This window comes from Heterodontus francisci, chromosome 41 (genome assembly GCF_036365525.1).
Source record: "Heterodontus francisci isolate sHetFra1 chromosome 41, sHetFra1.hap1, whole genome shotgun sequence".
In the NCBI taxonomy this organism is placed as follows: Eukaryota; Metazoa; Chordata; class Chondrichthyes; order Heterodontiformes; family Heterodontidae; genus Heterodontus; species Heterodontus francisci.
The window spans coordinates 26,360,921-26,376,447 of NC_090411.1; positions in this window are offsets into that span (position 1 = coordinate 26,360,921).

A 15,527-nucleotide genomic window follows, 5' to 3' on the forward strand; every position below is an offset into this window, starting at 1 on the left:
CATTTAGCCCCTCAAGCCTGTTCCGCCATTCAATGAGATCATGGCGGATCTGTGACCTAACTCCATACACCTACCATTGCCCCATACATTTCCTTTAATACCTTTGGTTCACAAAAAAAATCACTCAGTTTTAAAATTGATAGACCCAGCATCAATTGCTGTTTGCAGAAGAGAGTTCCAAACGTCTACCACCCTTCGCCTGAAAGGGCTTGGCTGTAATTTTACACTATGTCCCTTAATCCTAGACTCCCCAAGGATTGTAAGAATGGTCCTCTTCCTGCTCACATTGGCCTTTTGGGCCACTAATGTCAGCACTTGCATATAATATGGAAAAATGCCATAATTCAAAATTCAGTCACACTGAAGGTAAAGCAGGTATTGTAATAGTGTCAGGCAATATCCCACCACCCCCCCCCCCCCCACCCCCACCACAACGCCTCCATCTGCCAAGATTGAGGCACACATGATTTTGCCTCATGAATATTAAAACTTAAAATTGCAAGCGCCTGACCGGAAAGATATTTCCATGGTAACCGACAGTGTTGGAACAAGGGATAAAGGGCCATGCCCTGACTCATTCAACCAGCAATGGACTTTTGATTACCAGACGTTGAAGGTGGGGGGAGTTAGCATTCCAGAGACTGCTAAGGTACAATCCACAAACCACGCAGGAGAGACGGTTCCATATAAAAGAGCTAGTCACATGACTAACCAGCTGGGCAACCTGGGAGCTTTTTTGATTTTGAACTCCCAACAAATAAATTGGAATGGAGACAAAGCCATGTGCTCATGGAGTAAAGATCTCTTCTGCAACCGAAGCAAGAAGACCTCTCTCCTGCCTGCTTCCATCTCCTTCCCACAGAACTGAATCTTGTGAAAACACGTGAAACTCAAAGATAAAAAAGTTTCCGACGTGAACAAGGTTTTAAGAAGACTGCTGGGCCCCAACGAAAAGCAAGACTTACAAACGGACTACAGTGAGCTCCAAGCACTGTAACAAGATATTGCCTCAAACTGTTCTACCTAATCTTTTCTTCTCTTTTCTGTTCCTATCTGCATGTGTATATTTCGTGTGCATGCTAGCGTGGGTGCATCGTATATCCCTAGGCGTGAACCGTATTAGAGTTTAAGTTTTAAGTTTTAATAAAATTTCATCTTTCTTCTTTAAACCCGAGAAAGCCTGTGTGAATTAGTTTCTTTGTCTTATAATTGGAAAAACTGAACAAGGATTCACAAAAAGGGAAGCTCAAAACACAGTGTGTTTAAAATTAAACCCTGTTACAATAAGACCAGGTGAAGATCGTAACAGACCCCTAGACACTTTTTGAACCTGGTTGTAACAATAGATACATGTATATATTTGTTTAAAAGTACCACATATCCAGATCAATGACTTGCTGCTCTCAAAGAATTACAATATCAGAACAAATGCACAGCACCAATTGATCATCCCTATCTAAGAGGGGCTCTCATCAAGACGCAAACAAAATAACATTCATATTATTTTAACATTCGGTTTCACATTTTGTCCAATTCCATTAATTTATTTCCTTTGAGTATACAGAACTAACTGGGAGGGATCACCAAACCAGAAACACAGCGAGAGAGAGAGAGAGAGCCCACGAGATCAACAAGAGAGATACAACCAGTAAAGATTGAATCTGTAGCACAAGTGTCAGGAGTCAGAGAAAGGAAACGGCCTCATCTGTAGAGATATGATCAGTAACATCAGAGCAGTCATTTCTTCCAGGCTGTGCCCTGTTAGAAAGAGCTAAAAAGGATCAGTTGAGCTATGCACTAGGGATTCTCCCCATCCCCTTGTGCATTTGGCACAAAAACTATTTCTGCAGCAAATCTCCCATTGAAAGATTGAGAGAACGCTAGAAACGGTTCTTAATGCAATTCATCTTAACTCATCATCCACTTCCACCAACATCCATCATTTAATCTTCATTTAATCTTGTCATAACACAAAAAACATGTTATTCTTTTGAATTCAGATTTCCAAGAAATCAATGGTGACAATGTTCCCCGCCAGCACCACCCCTGACCCCGCCAAAACAATATCAGCTTACTACATTGCAAACTTCTACCATCTTGTATATTAGCATAGGAGCCATTGAACAGAATGTTATGAGTTCAAATACCACATGAGTAAGTTGCAAAACTGAACAAGTTGAAACAAGGCCTCATGGCAACTTCCCCATCACCATCGTTTCTGGGTGAAAAAGAACGTACTGTAGCCAATAGAATCCAGAGAATAAATTAAATATGCAGCACAAAAATTAGATGGTAAATCCGTTGCATATATTTTTGTAGTTTGAAACTGTCATGATAATTTTGCACAATTTTCAAAAATTGACTTCCATTAGAGTTTAGGCCTTGATAGAATGTTATAATTTCACTTGCTGGCCAAGACCAATGATATGAGACTCACTAATCAATCCAAGAGTCACTAATCGATCCAATGTGGAATGCAGAAGAAACTACTTACCCAGAGAGTGGTGAGAACATGGCGAGAAAAGCTATTGCAGGGAGCAGTAAGAACAGATGCATTCAAGGGGAAGCCAGATAAACATACAAACATATGAATTAGGAGCAGAAGTAGGCCATTCGGCCCCTCAAGCCTGCTCCAGCATTCAATAAGATCATGGCTGATCTGTCTGTGTCTCGAATTACACATTCCCATCTACCCCTGATAACCTTTGATTCCCTTGCCTAACATGAATCTATCTACCTCCGCCTTAAAAATATTCAATGACCCTGCCTCCACCACCTTCTGAGGCAGAGGTCCAAAGTTGCACAGCCCTCAGAGAAAAAAATTCGGCTGATCTCTGCCCTAAAAGGGCAACTCCTAATTTTAAAATAGTGCCCCCTAGTTCTGGACTCACCCACAAGAGGAAACATCCTTTCCACATCCACCTTGTCAAAACTGTTTAGGATCTTATATACTTCAGTCTAGTCTCCCCTCACTCTTCTAAACTCCAGTGAAAGTAAGCCCAGTCTCTCCAACCTTTCCTGAAAAGACAATCCACTCATTCCAGGTATCAATCTAGTAAACCTCCTCTGAACTGCCTCCAATGCATTTACATCCTTCCTTAAATGAAACCAAAACTGCACACGGTATTTAAGAAGTGGTCTCACCAATGCCCTGTATAACAGAAGCATAACATCCTTATTTTTATTTTCAATTCCTCTCGTAATAAAGGATAGCATTCTACTGGCCTTCTTTATGACTTGCTGGATCTTCATACTAACCTTTTGTGAATCATGCACTAGAACAACTGGATCCCTTTGCATCTCAGAATTCTGCAGTCGTTCTCCGTTTAAGTAATACTCTGCTTTTTCATTCTTCCTGCCAAAGTGAACAACTTCACATTTTCCCACATTATACTCCATCTGCCAGATTTTTGCCCACTCATTCAACCCATCTATATCGGTCTGCAACCTCCTTATGTCCTCTTCACAACATACTTTCCTACCTATCTTTGTGTCATCTGCAAATTTAGCTACCATGCAATCGCTCCCCTCATCTAAGTCATTGATATAAATTGTAAAAAGTTGAGGCCCCAGCACAGACCCCTGCAGGGCTCCACTCGTCACATCCTGCCAAACAGTAAAGGACCCATTTATGCATACTCTCTGTTTTCTGTCAGCCAGCCAATCTTCTATCTATGCTAATAAGTTACTTGCTACACTATGAGCTCCTACTTTACACAATAACCTTTTATGTAGAACCTTGTCAAATTCCTTCTGGAAATCAAAGTATAGTACACCAACGGGCTCCCTTTATTCATAGTGCATGTCACTCCTTCAAAGAACTCCAATAAATTGGTTAAACATGATTTCCCTTTCACAAAACCATGCTGACTATTCCTGATTACTTTGAGTTTTTCTAAGTGCCCAGCTATAGCCTCCTTAATGATCGATTCTAACACCTTCCCCATAACAAGCTAATTGGCCAATAGTTACCTGCTTTCTGCCTTCCTCCCCCACCTTCTTGAATAGAGGGGTTATATTTACTAATTTCCAGTCTGATGGAACCTTTCCAGAATCCAGCAAATTTTGAAAAATTAACACCAACACATCTACTACCTCATCAGCCACCTCTTTTAAGAACCTAGGATGAAGCCCATCTGGACCCGGGGACTTGTCAGTCTGCAGCTCCATCAGTTTGGTCAGTTCCGCTTCCTTGGTGATTGTAATTTCACCAAGTTCCTCTCATCCTTCCACCTCCTGATTTATAGCTATTACTGAAAAGTTTCTTGCATCCACTGTAGTGAAGACAGAAGCAAAATATTTGTTCATTTCATTATCCATTTCCTTACTATTAACGCCCAATTCTCATTCGCCAGAGGATCACTCACTTTACTTACCCTTTTCCTTTTTAAAAGGTTGTAGAAACTTTTGCTACGTCTTCAGATTTCTAGTTAGCTTCCCCATTGACTTTAACTTTCTCCTGATTAAAATGTTAATCATTCTCTGCTGTTCTTTATATTCTGACCTGTCACTCATCTTGTGCAATTATATGCCTTTTCCTCAAGTTTGAGGTTTTCCTTAACTTCTTTAGTTAACCACGGATGGTGGCTTAGAAGTTCTTTTTATAGTAGGAATATATTTATTCTGAAATAGTCCCTTAAATGTCTGTCACTGTTTCAGTATTGAAGTATCTCCTAGCCTAGTAACCCAATTCATTTCAGCTAGTTCAGCTTTCATGCCCATATAGTTGCCCTTATTTAAGTTTTTAAAAATACAAGTCTTAGCCCCACTCTTCTCTTTCAAACTGGATGCAAAATTCAATCATATTGCAGTAACTGCTACCTAGATAGCCTTTACTCAGAGGTCATGAATTAATCTGGTCACATTGCACAATATCAAACTTCATATAACCTGCTCTCTGGTTGGTTCCAGAACATACTGCACTAAGAAACACTCTCGAAAGCGTTCTATGAACTCATCATCCAGGCTATTATTGTCACTGATTTTTCCAGTTTATATGTGGATTAAAATCACTCATGATTATTGCTGTTCCTTTATCACCAGCACCCAATATGTTTTCTTGTATACTTCAGCCTACATTGTAATTACAGTTAACATGACTGAGAAAAATAGATGTTGATGGGATAGGATGAGAAGAGGGTTGAAGGAGACTTGGTTGGAGCCTAAACACCAGCATGGAGCAGATCCCAATAGTTATCCATAGATTTTAGTTTTATTATAGAACACCACATCAAAGGCAATGCTGTCATAACTTTATTTCAGATTAGAACATAGTAACCCTACTTACAGGAATGTAGTGCATAAATCTTTTCAAATACATTCCATTCCAACGAAAATACTGTCCACAGTAGACCTCCAAGACTTCAGTCATGAGTCAAAGATTGCCTTAGTTAAACCTCGTTTTTATTTTGTCAATAAAAACAAGAAATGCTGGAAACTTCTTCTGAAGTTTCTTCAAAAGGGTCACTGACCTGAAACGTTAACTCTGCTTCTCTCCCCACAGATGCCGCCCGACCTGCTGAGTATTTCCAACATTTCTTGTTTTTATTTCAGATTTCCAGCATCCGCAGTATGTCGCTTTTATTTTGTCACATTAGCTACTCTCCACGAGAGAGAGAGCTTGTCAAACAGGTACTCTCCCATCCCATTCTCAGGAGCTCCCAGACACTTCAGGTTGGTCATATAGTCCCCAAGTTGCTTGATCACCTTCGCTTGCTCATCCAAGTAGCGAGTCTCCAAAAGGTCACACAGCTGGAAGGGAAAACAGAACATGCTCAGCAAGACAGCTCCCAAAAATGAATGGTATCCTTGGGCCAGTTCTCCATTGAAGTTTCTGCTTTTAAAATTTTATAGGATCATAAGAAATAGGAGACGGCCATTTGGCCCATCAAGTCTGCTCTGTCATTCAAACAGAACATGGCTGATCATCTACCCCAGCCATTTCCCCCCCCCCCCCCCCACTATCCCCATATCCCTTAATGGCATTCATATTCAGAAATCTATCAATCTCAGTCTAAAACATGCTCAATGATAGAGCTCAAGATGTTACCACTTGAGAAAGTTTGAAGCAAATCTTTGCAGTTTAAGAATAGCAAGACAACCTAGATTGAATTCTAGTAGTACTGTGCAAATACAATATCTAAACTGGAAGACAATCACAAAACCAGGTCATAGAATTATGACAAAAACAAAAGTTTACATGAGGCTCTGTCTGGATGGTAGAGAGTTGGTGTAGATTCAAGAGACTTTGGTTCACATTCTTCTCCTGCTCCAGAGCAACCTACATTGCCTGTAGACCATTGCTCCACACTGGTTTCTAAGAATAGAATTATAACACTTAATTTTTTTTAACTACAAGGTTCAGAAACTATTATGCCTATTTATAGTTTCCTTCATATAGGAGATAAAGTATTTCAGATCAATCCAACATGCACCTTGAGGATTCTGCCTCTCTTCCACCAAGGATTTTTCAACCACAAGATGGTTTTACACCATAAGCCAAGACAAAAATTACTTTTCTGTTCACTCCAACCTATACGTAGGTTAAAACATTTATGGATGATTTGAGACCCTAAATATAAAGCCACCATTTTCTATAGAACCATATCCCCAATTCCAACCTTCACATTCCAGATTCTGGAATTTCATCAGCTTCTCTGCATGCTCCTGCTTCTCATGGGAATGATGTTTGAAGAACTGGGAGAAGTTATCGATGGCGACATCATCCCCGGTCAAAGAAAGACATCTGAAAGAATAATTCTAATACCATTAATGTACTGGCCCTAGCAGGTGATCAGAATAAGAGCCAGGTTTTCAGTTGAATATTTAACATTGAAAAGTCAATTTATTCTTTACTTTATTACAGAATCCCAATTCATAAGATCATCAAGAAGCTCGTCACCATCCAACTTTTCATTAGTGGTCACATAAGCTATCGATGAATGTAAGGAATACAATTAGAAACAGATGAAGAAATTAGGAAGTAGGAGAAAACCGCCGAATCATATTCCTGTTAAGGCAATATAAAAAATGTAGTCAATGCACAAGATTTCTAACTATACCATAATTGATCTTAGAGATTGACTGCAGCTTAAGGAGATTAATTGTGCTGGTTAGTGTCACAAGGCTTTCATATTTAATTAGGAAAGCAGGATAGTTGCCTAATTAAATCAGGTTTGCAACAAAGCTTTAATTTCATTCATCTCCAAACTCAGGGAATATTACCACAATGGAGAATTACCAGATCAGTTTTGAGACGTTGCAGCAAATGCCATTTAATTAAGACTGAAACAACAGTGGGGTGGGGGAGGAGAAGAGAATGGTGGAAGAGAATGATGGAAGAAGCCAAGAAAGTTATGACATAGCAAGTTAAAACTAATTTTAAATAATGGGAAATATTTATTCTGAAACTCTAGTTTTATATTAACCACAGCACAAGATGAAAAACCCACCAGAAAAAGGTAAAGATATGAGACTGAAAGCTCTATGTTGATCTGTTTGTTGACAGCACTCTCACATGCCTGGTGGTAGTTTTGGCTCACCTGGGACTCCATCCTTCACATCAGCTTTGGGTAGGAGAATAACTGAACAAATTCAAACACTCCAAGAGTCAGCTGTGAAAAAAAAAATTGAATTTATACAATGGGAGGAACGCCCTCCCCTCCCCTTTTTAAAATCCAGGAACTGACATCATCCACAATGGTTAACCATTCTTGTTAACCAATCAAGCACTTGCCGTATCTCCGAACTCCAAGCAACACATGGTCAAGCTTTAGATATTTCCTTTCTAAATAGACCAATAAGGAGAAAGATTTAGGTATGGCTTCTAGAACCAATCAGAACTTTAAAGAGCAGACCCGCTGATGACATTATTGCTAATTGATTCTTTGACGTAAGCCGTCTGCAGAGTTTCAGCAACACAACTGTTTATACCTCTTTTGACCCAACCAGAAGGTTGCCAATAAATAGGAATGAAAATCTGCCTCAATGCATCAGAGAATTACAGAAACTAGTTCGTTATTTGAAAATTCATGGTGTATTTGAGGTGTTGAATCCAGATGTGCAGTGAAATAGCCTTCTGGAGGAGGCATACCATTAACGTACGACGAGTGCAGATGATCTGTCCAAGCAGCAACAACAACTTGCCTTTATATAGCACCTTTAATGTACTAAAACCTCCCATGCCGCTTCACACAACACAAGTTTGACATCGAGCCTCATAAGGAGATATTGGGACCGGTGGCCACAACCTTGGTTAAAGAGGTAGATTTTAAGGAGTGTCTTAAAGAGTTGGAGAGATTTAGAGAGGGAATTCCAGAGCGTAGGGCCCAGGCAGCTGAAAACTGGTGGTAAAGTGCAGGAAATAAAAGATGTACAGGATTGGAGGAATGTAGGGCTGGAGGGGATTATGGAGATAAGGAGGAGTCAGGCCATGGAAGGATTTGACCACAAGACTGTAATTTTAAAATTGAGGAGTTGCTGGACTCGAAGTCTATATAGGTCAGCGAGCACAGGGATGATGGGAGAATGGGCTTAATGCGAATCCCATTCTTTCTCTCCTTTCCAAATTTAATAAATAGTTAGTTCTTAATTGACATATTTTGCCCAGTACAATTTAAAACCTTTTTACAGTGAGATCCCTGTGATATTGTCAGATTATTATAAATATGTTTAACTGAAAAAGCTAAATTATTACTGACTATTTACTCATCCCCTGCAGCATTGCTCATGATCAAAAATAGAACTAAAATTGCCTTATTTTTGCAATCGTATCTCTGTTTCTCTCATGCTTTAATTCTGTGGCAAAGGCTTCTCTCATGCTTCTGCACCATTACCTCTGGAGTTCCTCCGAGGATCTATCCTTGTCCCTCTCCTATCTCATCTACAATTTGTAGCCCGGTGTCATGTAGGCCCCCACCTGCCAAGAATGAGGCACATTAATTTCGCCACATGGACATTGAACTTCAGATTGTTGCTGAGAAGAAAAGAGAGCCTATTGCAGGGAATTGCCAGGCCCCTGGCTGGAAAGACATTTTTGCATACTAGCAGACAGTGTTGGAATGGAGGAACCAGTCCCTGCTCCTAATACACAGAGTGGACGTGGTCAGACCAGTTTGGTCACAGGACTAATTGGCTGTTGCAGAGTTTTGAACTGGGGGTTTTGAATTGGAGAGACAGTGTGTTTGAAGACTGAAAGCTCCTGGCTCCTGGATTGAGAACATCTCTCTCCTGTCTGCTCCCATCTCTTTCTCACCAGCTTCAGAATCCATTGAAAACACATGAACCCCAAGACCGAAAAGTCTCCTACAGTGAAGAAGGTTTAAGAAGAATACTAGGGCCCAACGAAAAGCAACAATTACCTACAAGCAAGGACTCTACAGTGAGCTTGAAGAACTGTAACAAACTCTTCAGATATTGCCTCAAACCTCTCCACTTTATCTTTCTTCCGCCACTATTTGCATGTATCACATACGCATGCTAGCGTGGGCGTGTCGTGTATCCATAGGCATCAACCGAAATAGAGTTTAAGTTTAAGTTTTAATAAATTTAACCTTTCTTCTTTAAACCTAAGAAAGCCTGTTTGTGCTCATTTCTTTACCTTATAATTGAAAAGCGGTGAATAAGGATTCACTAAGGGGGAGCTCAAAACACAGTGTGTTTAAAAATAAAACCCTGTTACAGTAAGACGGTGAAGACTGAAAGGGACCCCTGGACACCTTTCTCACCTGGTCGTAACACGCAGCAACATCATCCAAAAACTAAGCCAAAGCTCCACTATCTATATTCTAACACACCAAGTCCCATTTATCCATCACCCCTGCGCTTGCTGGATTGTATTGTCTCGCAATTGGGCACCATCTCAGTTTTAAAATTCTCATCTTTGTTTTCAAATCCCTCGGCCTCACCCCTCCCTATCTCTGTCATGTTTTCCAACCTTACAACCCCCCCCCCGAGATCTCTGTGCTCCTCCAATTCTGGCCTCTTGCCCATCCCTGACTTTAATTGCTCCACCACTGGCGGCCATGCTTTCAGCTGACAAGGCCCCAAGCTCTGGAATTCCCTCTCTAAACCTCCCTGCCTCTCTACATCACCCATTTCTTTTAAGGCGGTCCTTAAAACCTGCCTCTTTGACCAAGCTTTTGGACACCTGTCCTAATATCTCCTTATGTGGCTCAGTGTCAAATTTTGTCCAAGTATGCTCCTGTGAAGCACCTTGTGACATTTCACTACATTAAAGGTGCTATACAAATGCAGACTGTTGTTCTCTCCCATCGTTTGTTTCTCTTGTGCTCTCTCTCTGTATGCGACACACTTTCTCGTTGTTGTTTGCCTGTTTCCTGTCTCTCATTTGCTATTCCCCACCCCTGCTTTAAGTCTCCTCACTGCGTGTTGATACACTAATTTGCATCTTTTATTTAAAAAAGGCATGCGCAGTCAGATAACAACCAGTATCTTCTGTGTTGAGACCAGTAACTGAGAGGAGAAGCTGCATGAGAGTTACTACAACAAGTAAATTAAGCTTTAAGATTGGAAGGAATAATGTGATAAAAAGGAAGAATTTGTATTTATGTGGCACCTTTCCCAATATTAGGACCTCCCAAAGTGCTTTACAACTAATGATAGCACTGGGGAGAACGTCCTTGCTCTTATTTAAATAGTGCCATGGGATCTTTTACATCCACTTGAGAGGGAAGACGGAGCCTCTGTTTAATGTCTCATCTGAAAGATGGCACCTCCAACAGTACAGCACCGCCTCATGACTGCATCGGAGCATCAGCCTAGATTTCGTGCTCAAGTCTCTGCACTGGGACTTTGAATCCAGCAATGACGAAGGAATGACGGTATATGTCCAAGTCGGGATGGTATGTGACTTGGAGGGGAATTTGGAGATGATGGGGTTCCCGTGCACCCGTTTCCCTTCTAAATGATGGAGGTTGCCAGTTTGGGATGTGCAGTTGAAGATGCCTCCGTGAGTTGCCGCAGTGCATCTGAATAGATAGTACAACTTCCAGCTGTGTCGTCTGTCAGTGGTGGAGGAAGTGGAAGGTTTAAGCTTGTGGATGGGGTACCCATCAAGTTTAGTCCTGGATGATGTTGAACATCTTGCAGTTGTAGCAGTTGTACCCAGCCAGACAGGTAGACAGTATTCCACAATAATCTTGGCTTGTGTCATGTTAGTGGTGGGGAGATATTGGAGAGTCAGGAGATGAGGCACTCACCACAGAATCATCGGCCAATGGTAACCCTTGGTAAAGTTGCAGGTGGGGGATTTGGCAATAGTAATGCCATTGAATATCAAGGGGAAGTGGCTATAATCTTTCTTAATGGAGATGGTCATTGCCTGGCAGCCCAAGTCTGGATATTGCTCAGTTACTGTGTACAGTTTGGTCACCTTACTTAAGAAAGGATAAAATTGTATTAGAAGCAGTTCAGAGAAGTTTCATTCGACTGATTCCTGGGATGAAGGGGTTATCTTGTGAGGAAAGGTTGGACAGGTTGGGATTGTATCCATTGGAGTTTAGAAGAATGAGAGGTGATATTATTGAAACATATAAGATCCTGAGGGGAGTCGACAGAGCAGATGCTGGAAGGATGTTTCTACTTAAGGACAAGATGAGAACTAGGGGTCTCCTATTTAAGACAGAGATGAGAATATTTTGTTCTCTCAGAGGGTCGTTAGTCCGTGGAATTCGCTTCCTCAGAGACCAATAGAGGCTGGGTCATTGAATATATTCAAAGCAGAGTTAGATAGATTTTTGATAGACAAGGGAGTCAAGTGTTATGGGGAGAAGACAGGAAAGTGGAGTTGAGGCCACATTCAGATCTTATCAAATGGAGGAGCAAGCTTGAGGGGCCGAATGGCCTACTCCTGCTCCTAGTTCGTATGCCCGTATATTTGTATGTCTTACTGCATGCAGGCATAAACTGCATCATTATCCAAAGGATTGCAAACAGATCTGAACACTGTGCGATTAACAGCAAACAGCCTCATCTTTGGCCTTATGTTGGAACGAAGGTCATTAAGGAAGTAGCTGAAGATAATCGGGCCTAGGATGCTACCCTGAGGAGCTTCTGCATTAATGTGCTGGAGCTCAGGTGACAGGCTGCCAACATTTCAGCCATCTTTCTTTGTGCCAGTTATGAATCGAGCAACTTGAGACCTCCCCCACCCCCACCCCCCACCGAACCCCATTAACTTATCGTAGTTCCTTAGCGACACAACTAAATGCTCTCTTGATGTCAAAAGCAGTCACTTTCATCTCATGTCCCTATTTTGACCAAGACTGTAATGAGGTCTGCAGCAAAGGGGTCTTGGCAGAACCCAAAATGATGGACAGATTATTGATGAGTACATGCCACTGAACAACATCATTGCTGACTCCTTTAATGCTGTTTGAGAGCTGAGCGATCAGCTGGTAATGGTTCGGGTTGGATTTTCCCACTTTTTGTGTACTGTAGTTGTAACAGAACAAGAGATGAAGCTGAATCTGGAACACAGCTCATCAGCATTATAGGGTGATCAGGTCTGTAACCTTTTGTCCAGCACACTACACAGTGTTTTGATGAACTGTGGAGTGAATTGGCTGAAGACTGGCATCTATACTGCTGAGAAGGATCACTTGAAGATGATTTGGAACATGCTAGCCTTATCTTTCACACTCACAAACTTGACTCCACCATCATTGAGGATGGGGATGCTCAAGGAGCCTTCCTCTACAGTTAGTTGTTCAATTGTCTGCAGCACTTTGACCTGGTCTTATGATTGTGGGATCACTTATCTCTGTCAATAGCAGGTTTTGTCTTTTAGTTATGCCTGTAGACTTTCGTTGAAGTTTCATCTGGTTAGGAGTTAGCGTTTCAGGTCTGCGACCTGAACTAGTGTTCTGATGAAAGGGCACAGACCTGAAATGTTAACTTTGTTTCTCCCTCCACAGATGCTGCCAGACCTGCTGAGTATTTCCAGCACTGTTTTTATTTCAGATTTCCGGCATCCGCAGTATTTTGCTTTTATTTTAGTACAGAAACAAACTTAATTCAAGTACTTATTGATAATCATCAACTACTCTCCCTCGAGAGAGCTTTTCAAACAGGTACTGCCCCATCCCATTCTCAGGAGCCCCCAGATGCTTCAGGTTGGTCATGTAGTCCCCAAGTTGCTTGATCACCTTCACTTGCTCATCCAAGTAATGACTCTCCAGAAAGTTGCACAGCTGGAAGAAAAAAATACATATTTTAAAGTAGTGGGTTCTCAATCCAATCAATTCTTTCATCAATTGATTCTTCACATTGCCACTCCTAGTCATGCAGTTTACTTTCAGAAAAGTGTTTACTGTAGCTAGCTGCACAATAAAAAGACTGGTCAGTTTTTGCATGCAAGAGGAGCAGCCAGTTCCAGCATATCCTATCCAGGTACAGATCCTAGTTTAGCTCAGTTGCCAAGTGACACTTTGGGAGCAGTGTTTGACTGATGGACACAAGTGTCAGTCAGTTCCAGGACAAAAAAAAAATGGGGTCAAGCAGCCAAGTCCAAACTGATTGGGTTTGGACATGTTCAATATCAGGACCTTTCCATGTAAGATATTTGGCTTAAATTTTTAAAACCCATAAAGCTGATTAAAACTGGAATAATAAGTTTAGAAGGAAGCGGCTAACAAGGGGAGGCGGTGGGGTAGTTGTAATGTCACTGGACTAGTAATCTAGATTCCCTTGCTAATGCTATGACGGGCATGGGTTTGAATCCCACCCATGGCAGATGGTGAAACTTGAATTCAATTTGGCGACCATTGCCGATTGTTGTAAAATCCCATCTGGTTTGTTTAGGGAAGGAAATCTGCCATCCTTACCTGGTCTGGCCTACATGTGACTCCACACCCACAGCAATGTGATTGGCTCTGAACTGGCCTAGCAAGCCAGTCAGTTGTATCAAACTGTGGGCGTAGCTACACCCCAAGGACTGCAGCAGTTCAAGAAGGCAGCTCGCCACCACCTTCTCAAGGGCAATTGGGGATGGGCAATAAGTTCTGGCCTAGCAAATGACGCCCACATCCAATGAATTAAAAAAAAAAGGAGGGACAGTCTGGGTCGTGGCTAGTTGGTGTAGATCCAACAAACTGTGGTTCACATTCTTCTGCTGCTCCAGAGCAACCTCAATTCTGGTCGACCATTGCTCTACTCACCCCTCTCTGGTTTCTAAGAAAAAAAGTTCATTTCAAGTTTAACTGAGAAGCTTCACACATTAACTCAGATGACAAAACAGGGAAGGTCAGGAGATGACAGCTGGCTTAAGCTTAAAGGAATAACTTAAAGAAGAATTATGTGGAGAGACAACTCCAAAACTTTGGGCCCAGACAGTTGAAGGCATACCCACTAATACTGGAGCAAAATAAATCATAGATACACAAGAGACCAGAATTAGAAGAGCACAAAAATCTCAGGGATAGATAGAAACACTGGATAAAAAGCAAAGTAGTGATATGGAACAGTGACTCGCAAACGTAAGGGGCTGTTACTAGTTTCAGTTAACTATAACTGAGAAAGGCTGGGTGCAAACGTTGACTTGGTTAGAGCAAAATAAAATTCCTGTGGCAGTTGATATAAAAAAACAACTGTCAGATTGGAAAGAAGACAAAGGAGGAAGCTAAGAGATGATGAAATGGGAATTTTGCCCATTCATTTCTCCTGGAACAGAGATCAGGTGACAGTCAGCAGTTTCTCAGTTGAATGCACTCTCATCTCTGAGTCATAAGGTTCTGAGTCTCACTCCAGGACTCGAGCACAAAACTCAAGGCCGATGCTCCCAACACTGCACAGTCGGAGGTGTCATCTTTCAGATGAGACATTAAACTGAGGTCCCATCTGCCCTCTCAGGTGGATGTGAAAGATTCCCTGGCATTATTTCGAAGAAGAGCAGGGGGAGTTCTCCCCGGTGTCCTGGCCAATAATTATCCTCAATCAACATCACAAAAACAGATTATCTGGTCATTATCGCATTGCTGTCTGTGGGAGCTTACTGTGCACAATTTGGCTGCCCCGTTTCCTACATTACAACAGTGACTACATTTTAAAACTTATTTAATTGACTGTAAAATACTTTGAGACGTCCAGTGGTCATGAAAAGCACGATATAAATGAAAGACTTTTTTAAAAAACTGCATGCCAATGTGATCGGGAAAATAGACAATAGACATTCGGTCTTTGATTGCAAGTGGGATTAGCTGCAACTCACCAGAATGATCATTTGTGCTGTCTAATTTGAGACTGAAGACGTCACAAGACTTTCATGTTTAGCTCCACTCACTACAGAGACTGAACTATATTCTGCTGGATCGAGAACAAAAACAATTTGCTTGCTATACATTCTCAGGCAGCAAAGCAATGGCAAGCTTGACATTTAAGCATTGCTTCTAATTCCCCTAAATGTGGGCAAGCTAATGCCAGCTTTGGTTCCAACAGATCAAAGTGAATGCCCTATATTGTTAGTGCTGCCACTGGAACAGTTAAAATTAGCACAAAATTGGAAAGCTTAC